The sequence below is a fragment of the Schistocerca cancellata genome, chromosome 1, assembly GCF_023864275.1.
Source record: "Schistocerca cancellata isolate TAMUIC-IGC-003103 chromosome 1, iqSchCanc2.1, whole genome shotgun sequence".
Lineage (NCBI taxonomy): Eukaryota > Metazoa > Arthropoda > Insecta > Orthoptera > Acrididae > Schistocerca > Schistocerca cancellata.
This window is the reverse complement of record NC_064626.1, coordinates 120,974,418-120,997,696: the sequence shown is the minus strand read 5'-3', so window position 1 is coordinate 120,997,696 and position 23,279 is coordinate 120,974,418.

Sequence of the window (23,279 nt, the reverse complement as noted above, 5' to 3'; positions counted from 1 at the left end):
TGAAGCTTGGCCGCTATACGCTATACTACTTTCTGAGTCTGTGTTTGTTCATGTTTACTTGTGTGCATCATTGTATCACTGGATTCGTGACCTACGTCCATTCTTACTCTAATTCTTCACAAAATGTTGAAACAACTCGGATTGGACAAAATATTGTAAACATAAGAGAAAATCAGTGCATACATTGCGCTAAAGTCAGCATAGATTCTTGGTACTCTCATGCCGAAGATAAGACCAGTTATTAAAACTTTCTGTTGTTACTGAGTGTCAAGTGTATAGTTCTAAGTGATATTGGTAATATTCTGTAACGTAGATCGTAAGTCGTAGTGACGTAAGGGTAATATAGTTGCTTCTCTTCGCCGATTGAAGTCTCGTAGCATCTCGATGAACGCAGCCTGTAAATAATTAAGGTTGTTTCGGCATTGTCCAATTTCTCTGCCCGTCAGTTTCCTGTAACTTAACTCGTACATATTTCTTTTACTTTATTCTAGAAGAGACGGTATTAAATGTGCCTCATATCATGTTTACAAATCGTACCTCAGCAGTGTACTTGCACTCAAACGTGTGTATAAAGGTGAAAAATTATTTTTATTTCAATAAGATCACATTTGTTTTTTTTTATTTTTATTCCTAAACTATCTTTGGATGCGCTTTACTTAGATCAGGTTGTCGTGCGTATGGTGTATAGCACGCTAAACTTTCATTAGCAGCCAGAAACCATCGGAGCATAAAAAAATTTAATCTCGTTTTGCTCGATACATTCATAAATAAAGCCTAGTGGTTTGGACACGTGAAGAAAAAAATCTCTCTCCAACATTGCATCTACTTTGTTCCGAGGTCTGTGATAATTGCTCGCTCCAGAATCCTTTGTACATAAACTTAGAACTAAAATACCACTGTGATCAGAAACTATTCAGTCAACCTTCCAAGTACATCCTATGTTAACATTGCTATTGCTAGTGATCAATTGACGTGTATGTCCTAGCTTGCTTGTGTATTGAGTCCACAATCATTGACCAATGTAAACAGAATGCTCTGATTCACGTAGCTGAATAGAAGACATACCTACTTTAACCTAGGCGTATTTCTTCTTTTTACCATAGTTTACTTATTTCAATCGTGCGCATAGATAGGTATAAAGTGTGATACTTAAACATGGTGGAATCTCCTCGAGTCTCTGTGTGCATAGAGTCCTTTGATTTTACCATTGTGAGGATAAGCAAGTAAATAATATCCATAATGCGGAATATGTACAGTAATAGACGGACCAGTATATCTTATTTGCCACTTAGCGTTTCTCTTGGCTGACAGAGAAGATTTCACATGGGTCTTAAGTAATACTTTTTCTCTAACCACAAATCTGGTAACAGCATGTAGCTGGTTGTCAAAATGTTTCTTACGGCGTTGAGCTTGTTTTGTAATAGAGATCAATACCTGTCCTATCTTTTCATTTAAATCTTCAGGTTGTCTTGGAACAGATGGGATGGGGTTAACCCATTCACTGTTTTCTTTCCTATTGTATATTAATTCCGACTGTGTAAGTGTTTCGTAAATCGGAAGATTATTTACTACCTGTTCAAAAACGTTTAAGTATTAAATCCATTTAGACTGTTTGTTGGCTATATATGTCCTCATAAACTTGGTCAGTTCACTAAAAACTCCTACCATGAGGTTGGATTGCGGGCTATCACTAAAAACTCTTTCCATCGGGTTGGATTGAGGGCTGTATTTGGATATTAAAATTTGTTTCACCTGCTACTCGTTTAGAAATTGTTTCCAAGTATGACATGTAAAATTGATTGCATTATCTGATAAGATCGCCTGCGGTTTCCCAACAGACGGAAAGTAGTCATTTAGCATACGTCTAATAATACGCTTAGCTGCGGTTGTTTTTGTGGCATACAGTTCCACATATTCGAAAATACATCATATACACCAATTTTCTATTTCACCCCTCTTCTTGCAGAGGGTAAAGGACCCATAGCATCTATGCATACCAGCTCTAGAGGGTTTCTTGGTAAAATAGGAAGTAACTCTGTCTCGCAGTTCAGAATGACAGGCTTCGGCTCTTGACAAACAATACAAGTTTTCAGAATTTGTTGTGTGCGTCGAAGCATATTGGGAAAATAGCAATACACATTCAACTTTTTACAGCACTTGCGGGCGCAGTATTGTCCCAAAGTGAAATGAGTATGCCAAATTAAACTTTTCTCACACGCTTCGCGTACACAAACGCACCACACATCGCTGCTTAGGCTTCGCCCATAGAATAACATATCTTTATACAACTTGTAATGCTGTTGTACGCGGCCGGTGTGGCCGAGCGGTTCTAGGCACTGCAGGCTGGAACCGCGCGACCGCTACGGTCGCAGGTTCGAATCCTGCCTCGGGCATGGATGTGTGTGATGTTCTTAGGTTAGTTAGGTTTAAGTAGTTCTAAGTTCTAGGGGACTGATGACCTCAGATGTTAAGTCCCATAGTGCTCAGAGACATTTGAACCAATGCTGTCGTACAGGTGCAGGTGGGCCATTGTTTATTAAAATCTGACTTTCTTCCACCGCTCATCTTCTTCCTGCAATTTCGCCATGTTGTTACACATACCCAAAAAATATTTTCTAAATTTAGTGTTTTTTTTCAGCATAACCTTAAATTCTGTGTTTTGTTCTATTAACTCATATAACGTTGTCTTTGCCCTTCACATATATAATTTCAAAATCATAAGACTGCAAAAACAAAGTCCACCATGCAAGACGATTATGTAATAACTTACATGGGAGTAAAAAGCTTAATACTGGTGGTCACTGTAGACTCGTATATGTTTGCCAAATAGATAAATTTCTTGAATGTCCACACAATAGAAAGGGCTTCTAAATTTGTGTTGGAATATCTGCGTTCACATTATGATAGTGTGCGGCTAGCAAAACCAATAACTTTAACATTTTCTGTGCCCCCACCTTCGTCCAGCTGAAACAGACAGGCTCCTAATCCCGAAAATGAAGCATCTGCCGCTATACAAAAATCTTTGCTCATGTCGGGATGTCCTAAAATATTGGAGTTTACCAAAGCATGTTTTATACTATCAAAATCAGCTTGGCACTGTTGCGTTGCCCTTCTTTAATAAGTGTAATAATGCAGGGCTATTGAGCAGTCGGTTCGGAACAAACCGGCGGAAAAGTGAACACAAGCCTACGAATGTCTTTAGCTGTCGCTTTGTGCAAGGTGCTAGAAAGTTTTTTATCGCTAATAGTTTCTCAGGGTCAGACCTTATCCCAGGGGGCGAAATTATGTGACCGAGAAATTGGATGTATTTTCTTACAAATTTAGATTTCTTAACGTTCGCTGCAACACCAGCTGGTGAAAACCTTTGTAACATACTGTCTGAAAGTTCTATATGTTCATCCCAAGTAGGTGTTTCTATTAAGATGTCGTCTATATATACTGTGACTGTCTAAGAGGTCAGGTCCTAACACGGTGTCGAGTGCAGTGATGAAAACACCAGAACTCACTTTTAACCCGAAGGGCAAAACGCAATACTGGTAGGACCTGCCTGCAAATATGAATGCTGTGTATTTCCTACTTTCAGGTGATAAGAAAATTTGCTAGTACGAACTACGGAGGTCGACACTAGTTAAAATTGTACTCCGTGGAACCCCCGCAATTCTTCTTCTAGGTTTTCAAGTCGGGTGGTTACTGGAATAATAATCTTATTGATTTCCCTGGCATCGAGAGCAAGTTTCACCGATTTATCCGCTTTCTTCACTGCAAGCAGTGGACTGCAATATGGAGGTCCCTATAAATTCCATGCAAGCATCCTTCTTATCTCATGGGCCAAGCATTCTTCTTATCCCATGGGCCACTGCTTCTCTTTGTGACCACGGTATGGAATAAGTGTTTTTGCAGAACGTGTCGTGGGGCCGGACATCCATGCGATATTGATACGCTCTAATAACTCCAGGTTTCTTCTCGAACACTCGTACATAACGTAACAATACACTTCTGAGGTCGTCCTTTTGTTGCTAAGAGATTCCTGTGCATTCTGATATTTTATCCTCAAATTCGTGCTGCTCTACTTGCTGACACCACATTTCGTTCGAGTCATGCCATCGAAAGGTGCTGACTTTTAAAATTTGGATGTGTATAGCTTGACAAGGCTTGGCGTTGATACTTTTTTTATCAGACCTACAGTACAGTTCCTTCCATTTATAAACAGATAACACTTCCCAGTTTTTAGGTCAATTTTTGCACATTTTCCCCTTGAGAAATCCATGTCAAAAATACAGCTTTCCGTCAGTCCTTCCACTACTATAAAAATTGTCTGAAAAACTATAAAAATTGCCTGAAAAACAAGATCTTCAATTTGTATTCCGACCATGGTTTGTACCTAGAGCTTTTCCACCTAGGGCTCCTAATGTCCTGCAGTTCTGCACTGGATAGGTCGGCAAAGCTTTGTGTCTGTCAATCTCTTTAGACAATGCCTTCGACATAACACTAATTTTTGCGCCAGTATCCACAAGGATCTGAGTGGGTATTTTTCCTACTATAGCCTGTATGCTAGCCCGCACTATACCATCCTCTTCATACAACTGTGGTTCTCCCTCATTGGTTAACAAATCACGCATGTCCGTTTCATCTTGGCATCTTAGCAAGTTATTAACATGGTAGCATGGTTCACCCCACGACTATTCATGGCCAACATTGGGGAGCATAATGAGGTCACGTTTAGTTTAACGCCCCATTATTACTGTTTGTAGGTGTTTTGTTCGTCACTTCTATAATATTCACCCCCGACGTGTTGTTACACCATTGCACAATGCGATCATGATTTTGCCCTGAGTTTACAGGCATAATGTTACTTTGAGCTTGGGACTGATAGTGTTGATTGCTAATCGGGTACTGCCACTGCACATTTCGTGGGTTGGCCGTGTTGTTGCTAAATTGAGGCTGAAAATTACTGTGAGCGTTATCCCACTGATTTCCGTTATCGTTCCTATTCCAATTTCGCTTTCGGTTACCGGAATAGCCAGAGTAATTTCTGCCCCCATTTTTCCTTTTTCTTTTAAATCCTGGATTAAAATTTTGATTATAGTTCTTATTGAAATTGCCTCCCGAATTCGGGCCTGGCAAATGCGCTGCTGCGGCGGAATCGACAAAAGCCGCTCGTGACTCAGCCGCGCACGCTACATTGTTGACGCCATACTGCGGCTGGCGCTGGGGAGGCTGGTTGCCACCGCTGCTACGGAAATTATATTGATTGGTGTGGCTTTGTCTTGAGTCTTCATTAATTAAGTCAATAGAGTCCAAGACAGATAGAAAATACTCCAAATTGCTTTCGGGTACTTGTACTAGCTTTTCCCGAATATTTAGCGGTAGTTTAGCTTTCAGAATGCTTTGGACGTCCGTGTGTGTCACTGGTTCATCCCAGAATCTTGTTTTATTTAAATATTTGTCAAAGTACTTTTGAGGTGGTCCAAATTTTGGATTTTATTGTTCGGGGTTGAATAAGGCTTTTCTTAATCTCTCTTGCGTGCCATGTGTCCAATACTTTGAAAGAAACGCGTTTTCAAACTGTTCTAATGTCTGACAAGTTTCTGACATTTCCATCGCCCACAACGCTCCATCGCCTTGGATATAACTCGTAACATATTGCATCTTTTGCTGTTCCGACCACGTTTTAGGCAATACATTTTTGAATGACTATAAAAATTACCGGATGCACGGATTTTTTTTTCCGGGATAAACACTTGAAATTGACGGTGTTGAACAAAACTGATGACAAAGTGGGTTCAGCTATCTGCTGTTCCCTTCATTCGTCTCGGTGCCGTTGGTTACCGTACACCTCATAGTTTGGTGAATACACATGTACATTCGAGGTAGGATATTCACTGACCGCACTATCGCTCTTACCTGTGGGTATGTTATCAAGTTCTTCTGCTGCATGTTGGTTTCGTTCTTTTATTGTACTAAGTTTCCTGTTTAGTTGCTCGACTATTTGATTCTGCCAACCTGGTAAGTCCTGTGTCAGTTTCCTGTATCTGGCCTATGTCAGTTTGCAGTTAAACTACAGATGTGTTATGTGTAGTGTATTCTTGCTCCATTGTCTTACTTATTGCTTTTTGTAGCTCTGTTTCTAGAGTACGGTTTATGCGTGTGTCTTTTTCTTCTAAAAAGTCCTCAAATTGCTGTTTCTGCTGTTTTGTCAAGTGCTCAACTTGATTTACAGCTTCTTGCATTTTTGTATTGATCTCAGTTTGCTTTACACTCATGGCATTGAAATTTTCAGTTAACTTACTTATCAGATTTGGCACATCCTTAACTGTGGTTTTCAGATTATCAATATCCCGATTCATACAGTTTAGATCTTCACGCACCACTTCTATTACCTGATCCGCTACCTCTTTTTTTAGTTGTGTCGTCAGGTTATTGTGCATTTCAGTAAGGGTTTTTACATCACTGTCTAGCTTGCTCATTTGGTCTGTTGCATTCCCTATCTGTGCTGTGACATTTTGCATCTCTGTATTCATTTGGACTGTTACATTCCATATCTAAGCTGTGATATTTTCGGCCTGTGCATTCATTTGGGCTGTTACATTCCCTATCTGTATTGTTGTTATTCTTAACATCTGCATAATGTCTGGCTCTGCGGGACCTGGTACATCTGCAGTCTCCGGAACAGTTTCTAGAGTTGACACATTTTCGTCTGTCGCTTGCGACTAGGGATGGGCTATGATCGCGCTCGAGAAACGTACGACGCGAAGGCAATTTCTCGAGAATGTCTCGGGTACGCTCGAGAAGTTGACAGTGCTGCGCTCTCTGTAAAATTGCGCAGACCTTCAGTACACGAAGCACTGAGCCGCAGCGGTCGTACTCGTCGTACGTACGTGCACGGAAAACTTTGAAATTCTATGATTGATATCAACTGTACTAGCGTTATTAATGTGTACTGAAGTATTAGTATATGTCTCATAAGACAAAAATCATAGAATTGTTGTTTAAAGTAAAGCACAGAATTTGCATGAAACAGAAGCTTTATCCTTACAAAATAAATTACTTTGTACATTCTGCGTGTATGCATGCATGCTTAATCGTAAAAGAGTAGTGCTATAGCTTTTTATATACAGAAACTGCGTACATGCGTTTACTTACTGAAGAAAGCAAGGAAACAAAAGTTGTTCAGCAGAAGGCATTTTTACATCCCATTGCTGCACTACCGTCGATTTTTGTTTAGAAATATGATTTTATTAACCAGGCCTTTTAGTCTACTTCTTTGTTGTTTATAAGTAGTCTTGTTTTCGAAAATTTTCATTCACTAGGATGGCCGTGCGGTTCTGGCGCTGCAGTCCGGAACCGCGGGACTGCTACGGACGCAGGTTCGAATCCTGCCTCGCGCATGGGTGTGTGTGATGTCCTTAGGTTAGTTAGGTTTAAGTAGTTCTAAGTTCTAGGGGACTTATGACCTAAGATGTTGAGTCCCATAGTGCTCAGAGCCATTTGAACCATTTCACTAGGAACAGAAGTTGCAGATATTGCAAGATATTTTTTTTTTGCCACGACAGCTAGACCTGGGTAACTGTTTTCATTTTTTTTCTCCAGTAGTGTAAAGGATTATTCGTGCGTTGTAGGTACGGTTCTTCCAAATATCGTTGTACCTCCAGGTCTATGCTATCACAAACGCTTTTCATTAGATTTGTATTGGAAATCTCTTCATCGAAAGAAGCCCATAAGGAACTACTGGCGTTTTGTACGAAATGGTACCTGTGGCTAGTGTCGTTAGCTGCCGAATGAGTAGATCGTACGGCCTCTACCACGTTTGTGCACACTGCAATTAGGCTTGCAACGGCATGTTTTGAATGAATGGGATTCGTAAATGGTAACGTTTTGAATCTTGGGTCGAGAACTGTGGCGACGGCATGTACTTTGTTTGTTTCTATTAATCCTAGCCGGGCTATTAGTGAGTTGTGCAGATGTTGCTGTAGCTCTTGCGCTGTCGTGGTAGCCCACTTCCCATTGCATACGGTTAGGATTAGCTGTCTGATTATTGGAATAGCTTTCGAAAGAGAGGTATAGTTTTTAGTTGAGATTTCGCTTTTTACCACTTCAAATGGCTCCAGTACACATAAACATTCGCTCAAAATTCTCCACTCGTCGGCTGAGGCTCTCTACACCTGAATACAAAGATGATAAACAGGCTGCAATGCATTCCTTTTGCTCCACTAGACGTTGTAGCATATAAAACGTACTGTTCCATCGGCTAAAAAAGGCACATGTTGCATATTTATGTTGCCACTGTGAATAAGTTATACAGCTGCCGTCATCTTACTGGTGTTGTCAGTTGTGATGCTTACAACTTTGTTTTCAATGTTCCATTTTGAAATCACGCTATCTAACGCCTCACTAATATTTAGCACTGTATGCTTTTCCGGGAAACGGAATGTCTCGAGAAATAAAGCTTCCAGGCACCAATTAGTGTTAATGAAATGACCAGTTACAGCAATATATGCCTCATTACTGAGTGAAGTCCAAATATCGGCCGTTAAAGAAACACAAGTAGAATCTTCCACTGCCAAGTTTACAGCCTCTTTCTGTTTATGGTAATCGTCCTCAATCATGAGGCGCAACTTTTTTCGATTTGGTATCGAGTATAGTGGGTCCAACAGTGAAATAAAACGTCGAAAACCAGTGTCCTCGACGATTGAAAGCGGTTAAAAATCGTCTGTTATCATGGCCACTAATGCTTCATCTAGCTGCTGTTGTCGTTTACTTCCCTCTATGAAGAGAAACGTAAGATTTAGATAAGTGCTCCTGAGAGGGGATACGCTATGCTCGACAACTAGTCCAATAAAATTAAATATCGCATCGTGCAAAAGCTAGGATAGTATAGGTTTGATTTTGGGGTATGTTGTATGTTATCGGACTACGATTAAAAAATCAATGTTTTTTTAAGCGTGGCGGACCGCTTCGGACACTATCCGAACTTTTGTACGGAATTCACCTTTTGTGCCATACGTACCTGGATATTTTGTCTGCCTCGCACTATTGGAAGAATGAGCATCTGTATCCACGGACGTCGCTGTTTTATTGCTCGATAAATTGTGCAGTTTAAGATGTCTAATCATGGCCGGTGTATTTTTTGATACATTACGGAGATTTTTACGACAAATGTTGCAAGTAACGTTATCTCCATCCTCCGCAAAGTGTTGCCAGCACCATGATGTTCGTTTTCGAGTGTGTATATTGATTTGAATAACAACTTTACCCGAATGAAACGTGAGACATACAGGGTGTTTCAAAAATGACCGGTATATTTCAAACGGTAATAAAAACTAAACGAGCAGCGATAGAAATACACCGTTTGTTGCAATATGCTTGGGACAACAGTACATTTTCAGGCAGACAAACTTTCGAAATTACAGTAGTTACAATTGTCAACAACAGATGGCGCTGCGGTCTGGGAAACTATAGTACGATATTTTCCACATATCCACCATGCGTAGCAATAATATGGCGTAGTCTCTGAATGAAATTACCCGAAACCTTTGACAACGTGTCTGGCGGAATGGCTTCACATGCAGATGAGATGTACTACTTCAGCTGTTCAATTGTTTCTGGATTCTGGCGGTACACCTGGTCTTTCAAGTGTCCCCACAGAAAGAAGTCACAGGGGTTCATGTCTGGCGAATAGGGAGGCCAATCCACGCCGCCTCCTGTATGTTTCGGATAGCCCAAAGCAATCACACGATCATCGAAATATTCATTCAGGAAATTAAAGACGTCGGCCGTGCGATGTGGCCGGGCACCATCTTGCATAAACCACGAGGTGTTCGCAGTGTCGTCTAAGGCAGTTTGTACCACCACAAATTCACAAAGAATGTCCAGATAGCGTGATGCAGTAATCGTTTCGGATCTGAAAAATGGGCCAATGATTCCTTTTGACGAAATGGCGGCCCAGACCAGTACTTTTTGAGGATGCAGGGACGATGGGGCTGCAACATGGGGCTTTTCGGTTCCCCATATGCGCCAGTTCTGTTTATTGACGAAGCCGTCCAGGTAAAAATAAGCTTCGTCAGTAAACCAAATGCTGCCCACATGCATATCGCCGTCATCAATCCTGTGCACTATATCGTTAGCGAATGTCTCTCGTACAGCAATGGTAGTGGCGCTGAGGGGTTGCCGCGTTTGAATTTTGTATGGATAGAGATGTAAACTCTGGCGCACGAGACGATACGTGGACGTTGGCGTCATTTGGACTGCAGCTGCAACACGGCGAACGGAAACCCGAGGCCGCTGTCGGATCACCTGCTGCACTAGCTGCGCGTTGCCCTCTGTGATTGCCGTACGCGGTCGCCCTACCTTTCCAGCACGTTCATCCGTCACGTTCCCAGTCCGTTGAAATTTTTCAAACAGATCCTTTATTGTATCGCTTTTCGGTCCTTTGGTTACATTAAACCTCCGTTGAAAACTTCGTCTTGTTGCAAAAACACTGTGTTCTAGGCGGTGGAATTCCAACACCAGAAAAATCCTCTGTTCTAAGGAATAAACCATGTTGTCCACAGCACACTTGCACGTTGTGGACAGCACACGCTTACAGCAGAAAGACGACGTACAGAATGGCGCACCCACAGACTACGTTGTCTTCTATATCTTTCACATCACTTGCAGCGCCATCTGTTGTTGAAAATTGTAACTACTGTAATTTCGAAAGTTTGTCCGCCTGAAAATGTACTGTTGTCCCCTAGCATATTGCAACAAACGGTGTATTTCTATCGCTGCTCGTTTAGTTTTTATTGCCGTTTCAAATATACCGGTCATTTTTGAAACACCCTGTACTAGTTACGAGCACAGCGAGCAGCGAGCGTGTTCGTCTAGCTGCGGCATTCGATTCATAAAATAACAGCGGCGCGGCACAACAGCGACGCGGCGTATGTTGTCACAGCCAACTGGTGCGCAGCGGCACACGCTGCCGAGCCGTTTCTCGCGAGGTTCTCGTGGATTGCTTGAGAACTAGAGGCTCGAGGAACTCTCGGTGCGCTCGAGCCGCCCCGCCCGCGCCTCGCCATCCCATCACTGCTTGCGACTGAGGTCCACTAGTCGCTGCGACTGTGGTATCTGTATCTTCAATGTTTTCTATCTCTGTGTCAGGTATAGGTTGAGCAACTGATTCCTCATCTGACGAATTATCCGTTGTTTTGGTTTGTGATCTTAATTTCACCATAGCTGTATGTAATCGTAAACCAGCGTGCAGCCGAACTTCAGTACTATTGCGGCTCGTACTACACGTAAACAAATCACATATGACGCCGTCTCTTTCGCGTAATTCAGTGTAGTAAAATATGTCTGGTAAAACAGTAGACTGATAAATGATTTTTACGCGGGCAATTAGTGAAAATAATCCGCCACCTTGTGACGCATTCACGTATATTTTACTAACAGCAATCTACAAATCATATAAAAAAATTGAACGCTTAAAAAAGAAAAAAAAATGCAAGCTACGCTGTCAGTGTCGGAAAAATGCTATTCAGTCCCACATTTACGATCAACAAAGCGTAGTAGTGCTGTTGCTCTTACCTTACGTATTTTCTTTTGCCGGTCGCTTTCTTAGTAGTCGGTTAAAAATTTGATCTTCCGCAAGTTCCTTATTTTTTCAAAATTTTTGTTTTATGGATATATGTGAACTTTATGGGCTGATTTCATTAGTAAATTTGCTGATCTTATACGCAGTTAGCGTAACATGTAACAGAAACAATTGGTTATAGTCGCAATAATGGCTGGGAGAAAATACGTAAATATTTCCGCTTAAAATTTGTACTAATTTTTTCTGAAAATTAACAAACGTCAAGGTACTCGGTCGCCATTTGTAACGCGTCCTCTTATATTATTATGTTTTGCCATTTTTGTTGTTACAAAAATCTTTATTCAGTTGGGTCGTCGAAATTTTGAAATAAAAGTTATTGTGGATGTCGCGTAATAAATATTTCGTGTGAAGCGCTGTTAAGACACAGGCAAAGATCAATTGTGGAAACTAAGCCAAGTTGTGGTATATTCTGTGTCCTTAGTTACGTCTGCTTTCCCCAATTTGAATTCAGTTAGGTTTTTCCTCACAATGGAGATGTACTCAGATTCACTTAAACCCAAGATGGTCCAAGGATGTCTCTTTGTTCTTTCCTGGATCTGACTTTCCATTTCATGTAACTCTGAAGCCTTTGTTGTCACACCTCCAAATTTTATGAATGCTGCTATTATAGACAACAAATAAGTGAAATTGACATTGTTGATGAAGTTGCAAGTCATCCCTATTAGGATATCACCATCTCTAGTAAAGCTTCCTCTCATGTCTCCCAAAACGAAGTTATACTGCTCTTCTCCTATTGTGTTAACATATTCCAGCCCAGCTGCATCCTCATATTAAAGAATACTGCCGACTGACTACATCAAATAAGAGGGCACGTAGATTAGCGAATGAGTGGTCAAAAAATAAATAGGCCTAAATAAATTGTGCGAACGTTAATACTGTGTAGGAAATGAGTCTTAAATATAGTTACACTTGTACACACTCAAATGTATGAGAACATACAAACAGGATAGAGGCACGTACATTTTGAGTGCAATCATCCCCCGTGGTATGGATAAAAAGAAATGCATTCATTCATCTTAGAACGTAAATGTGTGGACTTCGGAATTAAATGAAAAGAAAGACTGCAGGTTCTGAATGTCGCGGCAAATATATTGAAATTGACGGTAGCGGCCACGAAAGGAAAAAGATGAACAGATTCACGTACCTCTATTGTTGAGCAGCGTCGCCGTCAAGATCGTCGCCTCCATCTAAATTCTCTGCATAAAATTAAAATAATAGTAATAATTTTGCAGAATTTCAGGAGCTGGGATCCATGGTATCACAAGAGACGAAATAGCTCTGCTTCAAAATCACTTTCATTATTTAACCCAATTTTATCAGTAAGAAATGGCACAACACGTCTTAACACTAGGACAGGAAAACAGCGAAAGGTGACTGGAAAACTAATAAACGAAGAGTGTAAAGCTTCTTTTGTTCAGCAAATGCTTTACGCATTAATCTCTGGTAGTTGAACTAGTGTCTATATATTCATAAAAAAATTATATAATTCCTTTACATTTCCCTAGTACTTACCTTCGTGCAGTGGCCGTAGGAGGTGCCCTGTAGTCCCTTCTCACAGTCAAGGTGGACGAGTATTATCCCAGATCACGTAAGAAACAGATTGCCCGATCGCTTGGTCTAGCAGGCAACCCTTGTCAGGGAACGGCCACCAGGCGGCAACAGCGTCACACCCTTACTTCTGGAATCAACCACTAGATGGCACTCCGTTCTGTGAAATACGTGGCAACATCGGCCGAACGCGTGCAGCTTTACACTATTTGGCGTCTGTGAAGTACAGCTGTTTCTGACATATCGGTGGTAGAGGATCGAGTCGTCATACCGAGGACCTACGAGTATATCAACTGTGGAAGGAGTAGATGAACAAATCCTGAACTAAAAATGTTCAGATTCCCCCTCAAAGATAAAGAATGGTTACACGAGTGGATTTTAAATTCAGGTAAATCAATAAATTAGTTAAGAGTAAGAATTAATTAATAGCCATAAGCATTCGATCCTATTTAAATTTTGTCGATGTTATATTCGATATAACGTGGCAGCCCTTCCTGTACAAGAATCATATTATATAATTTTTAAATGAAATCTTTGCTGCGATTTGGACTTTTTAAAACTGTTTATTTACTTCTCCATCGTAATTTTGGGTGTAGAGGCATTTTTGTGTGCAATGTGAAAACTGAAACCAATTTTTTATTATTTAGCGTATGGCTAATACAGACATATCATGAAATTACATATACATATGTACATATTGACACACAAGAAACTTAAGTTTGTCTTTACAACGGAATATCCAGTCCTTCAATCCAGCACACTGCATCTGGAGTTGCTAGCAGGAAGTCCTCTTTGGCGCCGTGATAGGCTCGAATCCTGCATTCACTGACAATGTGGTGAACAGTCTGGTATGGAGCCCCGCAGTCACAAGCTGGATCAGGCAGCTTCTTCCACTTAAAGAGAGCATCCCTGCATCGCCCATGGCTGGTACGGATTCTGTTGGGAGTAGACCAGGTCTTGGGTGGTAAGTCGAATCCACTTGGAAGTTTAGCACCTGAGAAGATGTTATGCAGGTGCACATCTGTCACTGCTTCCCACCGACTTTTCCATTCTTCAAGAGGTTTGAAATTCTTAGAAACCATGTCAACAGCATCGCACAGAGTTGGATGACGTGATTTCAGTCTCTTGCGATTTAAAAGTGGCAGGTCGCTAAGCACGGTTAAGTTAGAATTCCTGGAGATCTTGTGGAATTCTCTCATAAGGGCAGTACATCTGCGTAGATCAGGAGGCATTATACCGGTTACAGTGGAAGCCAATAAACTGGAGTAGATCTGATTGTGCCAGATATTATGCGCATTATCGTATTCAGCTGGGTATCAACAAGCCTTGTATGATGACTATTCATCCAATACTCAACACTTGAGTATACCAAGCCCAGAGCTGAAGTTCGCAGGGTGGCTGCTGAAGATCCCCAGGTAGTTCCGCATAGCTTATGGAGGATGTTGTTTCGAGTCCTCAGCTTTTGAGCTAAGTTAAGAAGGTGTTGTTTGAAGCATAGTGTACGATCCAGGATGACACCAAGATATTTTGGGTTCCAATTGTGACGAAGAATTCTGCCTCAGAAACGTACTTCCAGTTTTACGTTCGCCAACTGGTTATTTAAATGGAAGCAACACACTTCTGTTTTACTCACACTGGGTTGGAGTCTCCAGATTTTGAAGTAATTGTCTAATGCAGACAGGTCGTTGGCTAAAATCTCTTCTGTTCTCTTCATTTCCTGGTGTTTGATCTACCTGACACTTCGTCCAGAAAATACTGCTATGCCGATGACCTGGCTCTAGCGGTCAGATAGATATAGGTTGAACAGTAAGGGTGAGAGAACTGATCCTTGAGGCAATCCGTTGTTCAGCTTCCTCTCCTTACTTATGTTGCTTCCAGTGATTACCTGGAACTTCCGATCACTTAGCATGCTGTTAATCAGTCGAGCCATTGTTCTGCAGGATATGATGCGGAGAAATTTGTAGATAAGGCCTGTGGTAGATTATTCACAATTTCCTCGAAAGGTGACACAAAGTCAACCCAGCGAGTCTACTGGTTTCACTCCGAGTGAGTTGATGTCTTCTGACCAAGAGAAAAATGAATGGGTCAATTCAATTCCTAAGTGTAACAACGCAAGTGCTAGTTTAGACGCCAGAATAAGACAAGCTCTAACAACGTTGACCACCCAAGCCAATTTACGCAAGAAGGCGTATGACAAACATATTAATAAGGTGTTAACTTATAAAGTAGGCGGAAAGGTCTTGCTAAAAACACACTTTAAACTATCGTTGCTCTTACACAAAAATCGAAAATGGCAAAGTCTTTTTGAGGGACCTTACGAGATCCTTCGTATACCGCATACAGGTTGTTATCTGATTTCTGATCCCGCAAATGGAAAAATAAAAGGATTATACCATCACTCATATCTCAAAAAAATATCATGCTACAGAATAAGTCAAAAGGAAAGCTTTATAATGACAAGAGAAGGTTAGCCGCTAGTGACTACGTGACAACTGATTTGACTTCGTTAAAAAAAATGCTTAGAATATATTACACGACAGTGAGTCTATCTTGCTATACAGCAGACAATTTAAAATATGTTATCTTGAGCCATAATTTAAGTACAGACAAGCTGATAAAAAAAATCTTGTTTAACAAAGAAAGTGATCAACTCCAAGGACTCTAGTTTTAAGATTTAGTTTTAAGGAGATAATGTTTAAGAGAGAGAAATGAAATATAAAGCGAAGGATGTGACTAACAAGCCGGCTTCTGCGATATGAAATGCTATAGAAGTGAAAATAAAACATAGTATGTAAGAATTTTTTTTAAGTTCAAGGAGCAATGATCCAGAAACGAAATTTATTTTCGTCAAGGACAAGAGTCGCTTGACAATTATTGGTTCCTGATCCCACTAAAAAGGAAAACAAGTAACTAGTTTCTAAGTCAGCTATGTCTAGATTAAGTTCCAATGTACATAGAAATCTGGAACAGGTTCATCTCTGCATTAAAATAACGTAATGTTTACGAAGCATGTGAGTTACTTGTAAGTACCAACATGACCACGAAAGCGCTATCCTTCAGCTAGATAAACAAAGTAGCATTAATTGTAATTGCAATACGCAGGACAGATACATTCAAAGCCATAAGTGAAATAAATACCAAGTATAAGAGCGTAAGTGGCAAGGACAAAGCAATTATGACTTAAGGTCATATATAGAGGCCAATGCAGTGTAGTGCAAGCAGGCGTCAAGGCGAGAATAAAATGACAATGAAACCACCGGCAAAACAAAGTAGCTAGTTTGTAATTGGAGCGTATACGCAGACGTACGGCGCAAAGGAAAATTAATTTCTAAGTCATAAGGAACAAGGAGTTGTTTGCTAGATTTCTTCTTCTATGTACTATTATATCTATGTCTTTCTTCTGAATTTGTGTCAATATCCTAACCCGCCTAAACCCGTCCCGTAGACTTGACGTCACAGATTGAAAAATGCGGTTGACGTGGAAGGCTGGCGTGGCATACGATTTTCAAAAGGAAACGCGTGAACGAAATCGGGAAAAGCTAGTTTTGAAATGTCTTTATTTTTTCCTTTTAAAGTCAATCCGAGACGCAAACCGAGATCGCGATAAGGAATTTGAATATTTTCTTGAATGGTGTTCTGTTCTCATGTGAGAGGGCAATCAAATGTGACTGATTGATCCTCACATCTAGTAAAAAGAGAATTTTTGTTGAAATGACAGTGATAACTTTAATGAATCTAATAAATAGAACGATTGAAATGAATTAAAATAATAATAATAATTGCTAACAGATCGGAGAAACTAATGTATTGTGACTGTGAACTAAAAGCATAATTAGTCTTAGAGAAAGATGAGGAACAATGTAAAGCGAAATGTTAAGGTAGTTAGCAACAAAGCAACATAAATTGAAATGGACATGATAATCAAAGCTCTCACTTAGCAAGCTTCAAAGTGAGACAATTTATTTTATTATAAACTGTAAAAAAAAAAAAAAAAAAAAATTATGTACATAGTAGTGTATAAGTGAAGGCTTAAAATGGTGTGGAAGTCTGCCACAGACACGATGAAGGAAAAAGTGTTAAACGTGCAGATAGGCCGACGGACAATGATAGTCCGGTTGTGTAACCGAAGGCGGTAATGTGATTACGTGCAGTACATCGCATCGGAAACCAAGTGTGTTAGCTGCTTTGCAAAGTGCGAGCACTAGCCTACCTTAAAATCTTCAAAATCGGCTGGAAAATGTGGAGACAGGGATGGTTTCAATGGAGCCTCTGTCCCTGGTAATCCTCGTCCCTCATCACCAGCCTCAGCAAACCACAAAATACCACAACACCATCGACGCAACGTGTTCACTGAACCGTGCGCGGAAAAGCTGAAGTACCGCGTGGAGGCTAGTGAGCGCCTCGAGTTGCGATTCAGCTCTAACAATCAGCCTGTGTCAACGTCCATCGACGCAACAAACGCGTTAAATTTAAAGTGATGTACTTGCACAGCACTCCCGCTGCAGTTCGACGAAAAGGACTTTCCATGAAAGCCGCTCCCAAAAAGAAAGACTCTTACATGAGTTCACAACATATCACATACTATGCTAATGTTATATCCCGTGGATGAAATGTGAACAGCCAAACCACACGCGAATAGTGACAAAGTCAAATTCCTATGAATCCCAAGTCCTAAAATAGATTTAAGCTTAGTTTTTAGACTAATGGGTATTTATACTTCTTTTGTTACAGGTAACGTGTGTACGTAACGTGCGAGTGAGACTCGCCCGCCAGAGCTGATGAAAAGTTTTCTACTCGGAGACCGCAAAGTAGCGATCCAACTTCTCAAGGCATAAGCTTCACCTGGAGAAGAATCAAATTTTAACTTACCTGTCAATACACAAACAGTGAAAGCGTAAAAATCATGACAACTAGTGAGCAATGAAAAATGGACACGTGTGAGAAATTCCATGTGTGAGAATTATATGTGTATAAAAATGGACACGTGTGAGAAATTCCATGTGTGAGAATTATATGTGTATAAAAATGGACACGTGTGAGAAATTCCATGTGTGAGAATTATGTGCGTATAAAAAGATGAATCTTATGTGTTTTCTTTCAGGAGCAAAGAGCCTATGAGCTCTGGACAATAACTTGAGGCCACAAAGATGGTCGGTATAAACTTCGTAGATTTACTGTCTTAGTTTTTAAATTTTTTTTTGTGTATCTTTACCTTAAGAACTGTCTTTGTCTATGAATGAGAGATCACCATATTTGTGTAATCCTAATAATCAAATGACAGGAATACTGTGTTTGATCAATGTAAATCTGTAAAGTACTCAATCCCATAATGTTAACGGCGACATGTGAATCTTGGTTACAGGCCTTCCCTCCACACAGTGTCGAAGGCGGCAGTTAGATCAACAAATGCCACAGATGTTTTCTGCTTCATTTGGTATCCTGACTCTATGAAGGATGTGAAGGACAATACTTGGTCGCAGCAGCTGCGCCCTGGTCTGAAGCCTGCCTGATCAACTGGAACGTTCTCTAAGATAGCGCTACTTATTGTGTTATATATTAGCCTTTCAAAAAGCTTGTAGCAGCAGCTGAGTATGGAAACGGGGCGATGTTTTCTACCTTGTTGCTGAGAGTGCCAGGTTTCAGAACAGTTATTATCTTCACCTTTTTAAACTCAGATGGAAGTTGACTTGTCAGCAGGATGTCAGTGAAGAATTCTGCCAGCCATTTCTTAGCTTTTCCTCCCATATGGTTCAGGAATTCTGGATGGATACCATCGAATCCAGGTGCCTTAAGAGGTTCGAGGTCCTTCAGTCCAGAGTCAATGTCTGAAACTGTGAAGGGATGGGTATACTCAGATGAGGGAGATGCCTTCTTTTTCAGGTCGCGAAGCTGAAACCAATATAACATATGGATAACAAAATGCAAAGCATAGTGTGGTAACATTTGGTAAACAATTTAAGAAGCATTACCTTACGAGACATTTCCCTTGGTACTTGAAAATGGCTCTAGAGCTGAAATCGCAACAGTGAAATAAATGAATAATAGTCGTCATCTAACTGCTAGATCATCAGTCCCTCTAAATCCTGGTATATACTAGGGCGAACGAAGGGAACGAGTGTAAAACCTCGTTTACACTGCTGCAAAAGAGTATTCATAGATAATTCGCCAATGTTCACTGCCATTCGTTTATACTTGTGAACAAGCGTTTATACTGGAATGAAGGGAGGAGAATAGAAGAGAACGAGCATAACATGCAAACTATAGACGCTGCCTATTTTAATTTTTTTAATCTGTGCGCTAATAATCCTCACACAGCTTTCACTTGAAAACAACACTACTTATAATAACAGGTCTGCGCGGGTGCGGATATCCCCAGTAATAACTGTGTTGCAGATAAAAGCGTACGTCTGTTGCAAATATTTGTGGGTTATCTTTAAACTGTACAAAGTAAATTTTTTAACATAATTATGGTTTGCCGTCTCTGGCTGCTCAAAGTTGACACCGCCAAAATATGCTCGAAAAACACGCTTTCACTTGTATATTACCGCGTTTGCAGCCCCCTTTCAACAACAATCCAAAATTCATCGTTTTGTGCCACTCTTATATCATTTACGATAAGTTACATGCAAAATAAAAGAATTTAAATTTGAAATGACTGTCACTGAAATATGTCCAGCCTTAATTCGCATCATAACCGAGTGCGCATTTTGAAAACTTTCTAGTGTTAACCTGCACGTGGAGATCTTTTTTACCACCATAATCCGTATCAGAAGAGCTATGTAGCAAAGAGGAAATAGACGGCATGGAAGGCGAGTGTAAAACCTTTGCGACTGCAATACAGTCTGCATTTAAACAGTAACTCGCGAGAAATGTTTGTGTGTTACTTTTCATTTATTTCATTTCGCATATGATTGTGAGAAATAAACTTGGTTTGTATAATTACAGGAGCTAATCTACATTCTTAGATTGAAAACTCGGGAAAAACCACAGCCGATCATGAGGTACAGCCAGCAGTGTGACTAATGCATTTCGCGCGCAGCGCTCTAGCCGAACGCAAATCAGCGTCATTCACGTCACCGAAGATACAGCGTTGCCAATTCCGCGACATGGACAAGTCAGTTGGCATTGTAGCGTCGTTTGTGACATCTGTTGACCGACGGGAAAACTATTTTTACGGTTGCCTGTTCCGCTGTAAGGACGGTCAATCTGTTTCTTACGTGATCTGGGGTATTATATATATATTCATAAAAAATTATATAATTCCTTTACATTTCCCTAGTACTTACCTTCGTGCAGTGACCGTAGTAGGTGCTCTGTGGTCCCTTCTCACAGTCAAGGTGTACGAGTGGAAGCAGATGCAGTAATTTCGTGAACGATGCACGAAACACTTCACGGAAATGTATTGACCGGCGCGCGCGCGACCTCGCTATCCGGTGGTGTTCGCACGACTACTGGACTCCAAACGGCGTGTAGCGTGCCGCCAGACTCATTGTTGCGCGTGCGGTTGCTTGTAACTGACACATTAGTGACTGACAGCGTGAAGCTGGGGGCAATTTGAATAGGAAGCAAAAATCTGCGTTCAAATGGACCCTCACCATAGTGAAAAGAGACATAGAGACTCGATTTCCTGACCTACTGAATAAGGTCTTACCACTACAGCTCATGATTTACGTCCCACGCTACAAAACATAATATAAAAAACGACACCCATGTTCATTGAACAATACCCAAGATTGTGTATATGTTAATGTTAAGCTAGAATAAGTACTAGTATCTGTGAATTTCATTTGTTACGTGTTTATCTTGCCCATGATGAGACAACTATGAAACCAAGAAAGCACATTATCAAATAGATCCTGGTGTAAAAGAGGGAGGAAGTGGAGAGCATAAGCAACTTTAAGGAGGAATTTCTCCCACTTACTAATCCAGATACCCTTGCAGCCATACAGCCTGGATCGATACGCTAAAATATACAATCTTGTAACACTTCCTTGTTTACAGCAAAAATGTAACTCCAGAATCATAGAAAAGACTTGTGAAATGTAATGTTATCAACGTTGAAGATGTTTTTTTGTACGTAGCAACGATGACACTGAATCGTCGTGTAGAACTGAACTATAAATTTGATCTAAAAGACGATGTAATGTAAAATCCATGTATTTGATCTAAAAGACGATGTAATGTATTATCCATGTATTTGATCTAAAAGACGATGTAATGTATTATCCAAGTATTCGATCTAAAAGACGATGTAATGTAATATCCATGTATATAATGTAAAGAACGATGTAGTAGTTTTTGTATCTAGTATATAAGTATTATGTGTGTCCTAGTGTGTAGGTTTTGTTTTCCTTGCTAAGTACCAGTGCCAGCACCAGTACTACATAAACTAAGTGATGAAGAGAACTCCATTAAAGAAATGAACAATGCCATTTAAGGACGTGTGTAGAGGAGTCAATAACTACCAGTGTGTAAAGTGGTTGGGCTCATTGCCCGGCGCTTCAGTCTGGAACCGTGCGACTGCTACGGTCGCAGGTTCGAATTCTGCCTCCAGCATGGATGTGTGTGTTATCCTTAGAACTACTTACACTAACCTAACTAAACTAAGTTCTAGGGGACTGATGACCTCAGATGTTAAGTCCCATAGTGTTCAGAGTCCTTTGAACCTCATTGCCAGGAATTTCACATTTCTTCGGACAATTCTCCAAAGGGAGCATTGATAGTGTAATACCGGGCTATGCGGCAGGTACTGGCTTTTTCCGTAGCCTCTTCTCTACAGCTCCAGTTGGCGGGAAGCCTTAGTATTGAATGGTTGTGTTGTTACACTGTATCGTATGGAACCCTGCGCAGCCAGCTGGTCAATGTGATTTAAGCAACTTGTAGTCATTGAATTCTTGACAGCAGAAGGTGTCACCTCAAACGAGATTCATCAGAGAATGAAACCAATTTATGGTGATTGTGTTGATGTGTGTACTGTGCGTCGTTGGGCGAGAAAGTTTAAAGATGGGGTCCCTAGATACTCGCTCCTGAAATGAAAGCGCACAAACTTCCTCAATACAGTCCAGATTTAGCACCATCTGACTTCCATCTGTTCCGATAGTGAAAGACTATCTGAAGGGACATCATTATGCTTCTGATGAAGACGTTGAGATAATTGTGAGAATGTGTTTCCCGTAACAAAGTGTCGACTTCTTCCGTGACGGCTTCAGAAAACTTATTCATCGTTGGCAGAAATGTATCCAATTGGCTGGTGATTATTTTGAAAAATGAATATTGGTAATTAAACATCACATTCTAAGGATTATTTCTGCGTTTGATTTATTAAAATATTCCCATCCAAACCCAATTAACGAAGACGGAGGCATTACTTTTCATTTAACCCTCTTATCTAATTATGAAGTTTCTACCAGTTTGCCCTATGTAGAATTTGTGACATGTGTTAAAACGAAGTTTTTTTAAACGCCAGGGTTCTTATGCATGGGAATTTAGCAGATTTTTGTGATTTTAGTGTTTGAGGCTGTGTGTGTTTTGAAATGCAAATGCGATGTCGGTTTTGTGAATACTTTGTTGATTTTGTCAGAGGTGTATCCTGGATAAGCTGCGGTTACGTATTTTGCTTTCTTCTTTTTCGTTATGTGTATGTTTAGCATTATTTCTTTATGTATATTATGTGTTTCAGGTTGTATTGTGGTATAATCGTGTTACAAATTTTGGGGGCATAATCGTTTTACTGGGCTATGTATTATGAATTTTATTTCTTTCTGAGTTGCTTCGTCTTGTGGTGGTAAATTTATTGATCTGTTCAGCATTTTGTGGAAGAATGCGTGATTGTGGGCTTTTGGATGACATGAGTGTGCATAGATAGTACAGTCTGTTATGGTAGACTTTCTGTAAATTCCGAAGCAATGTTTGTTGCTAGTGTTCTTAATAATTAGGTCGAGAAAATTAACTGTTTCGTTAGTTTTGCGTTCGCTGGTAAATTTTATATTGGGGTGTAATCGATTCAGCGTTTTTTGTATTTCGTCTAGGGCAGTAGGTTTACCTTCTATAACGGTTGCATACCAATGCTGTATGTTGCACTGGCCAACGCCAATGGGAGGGA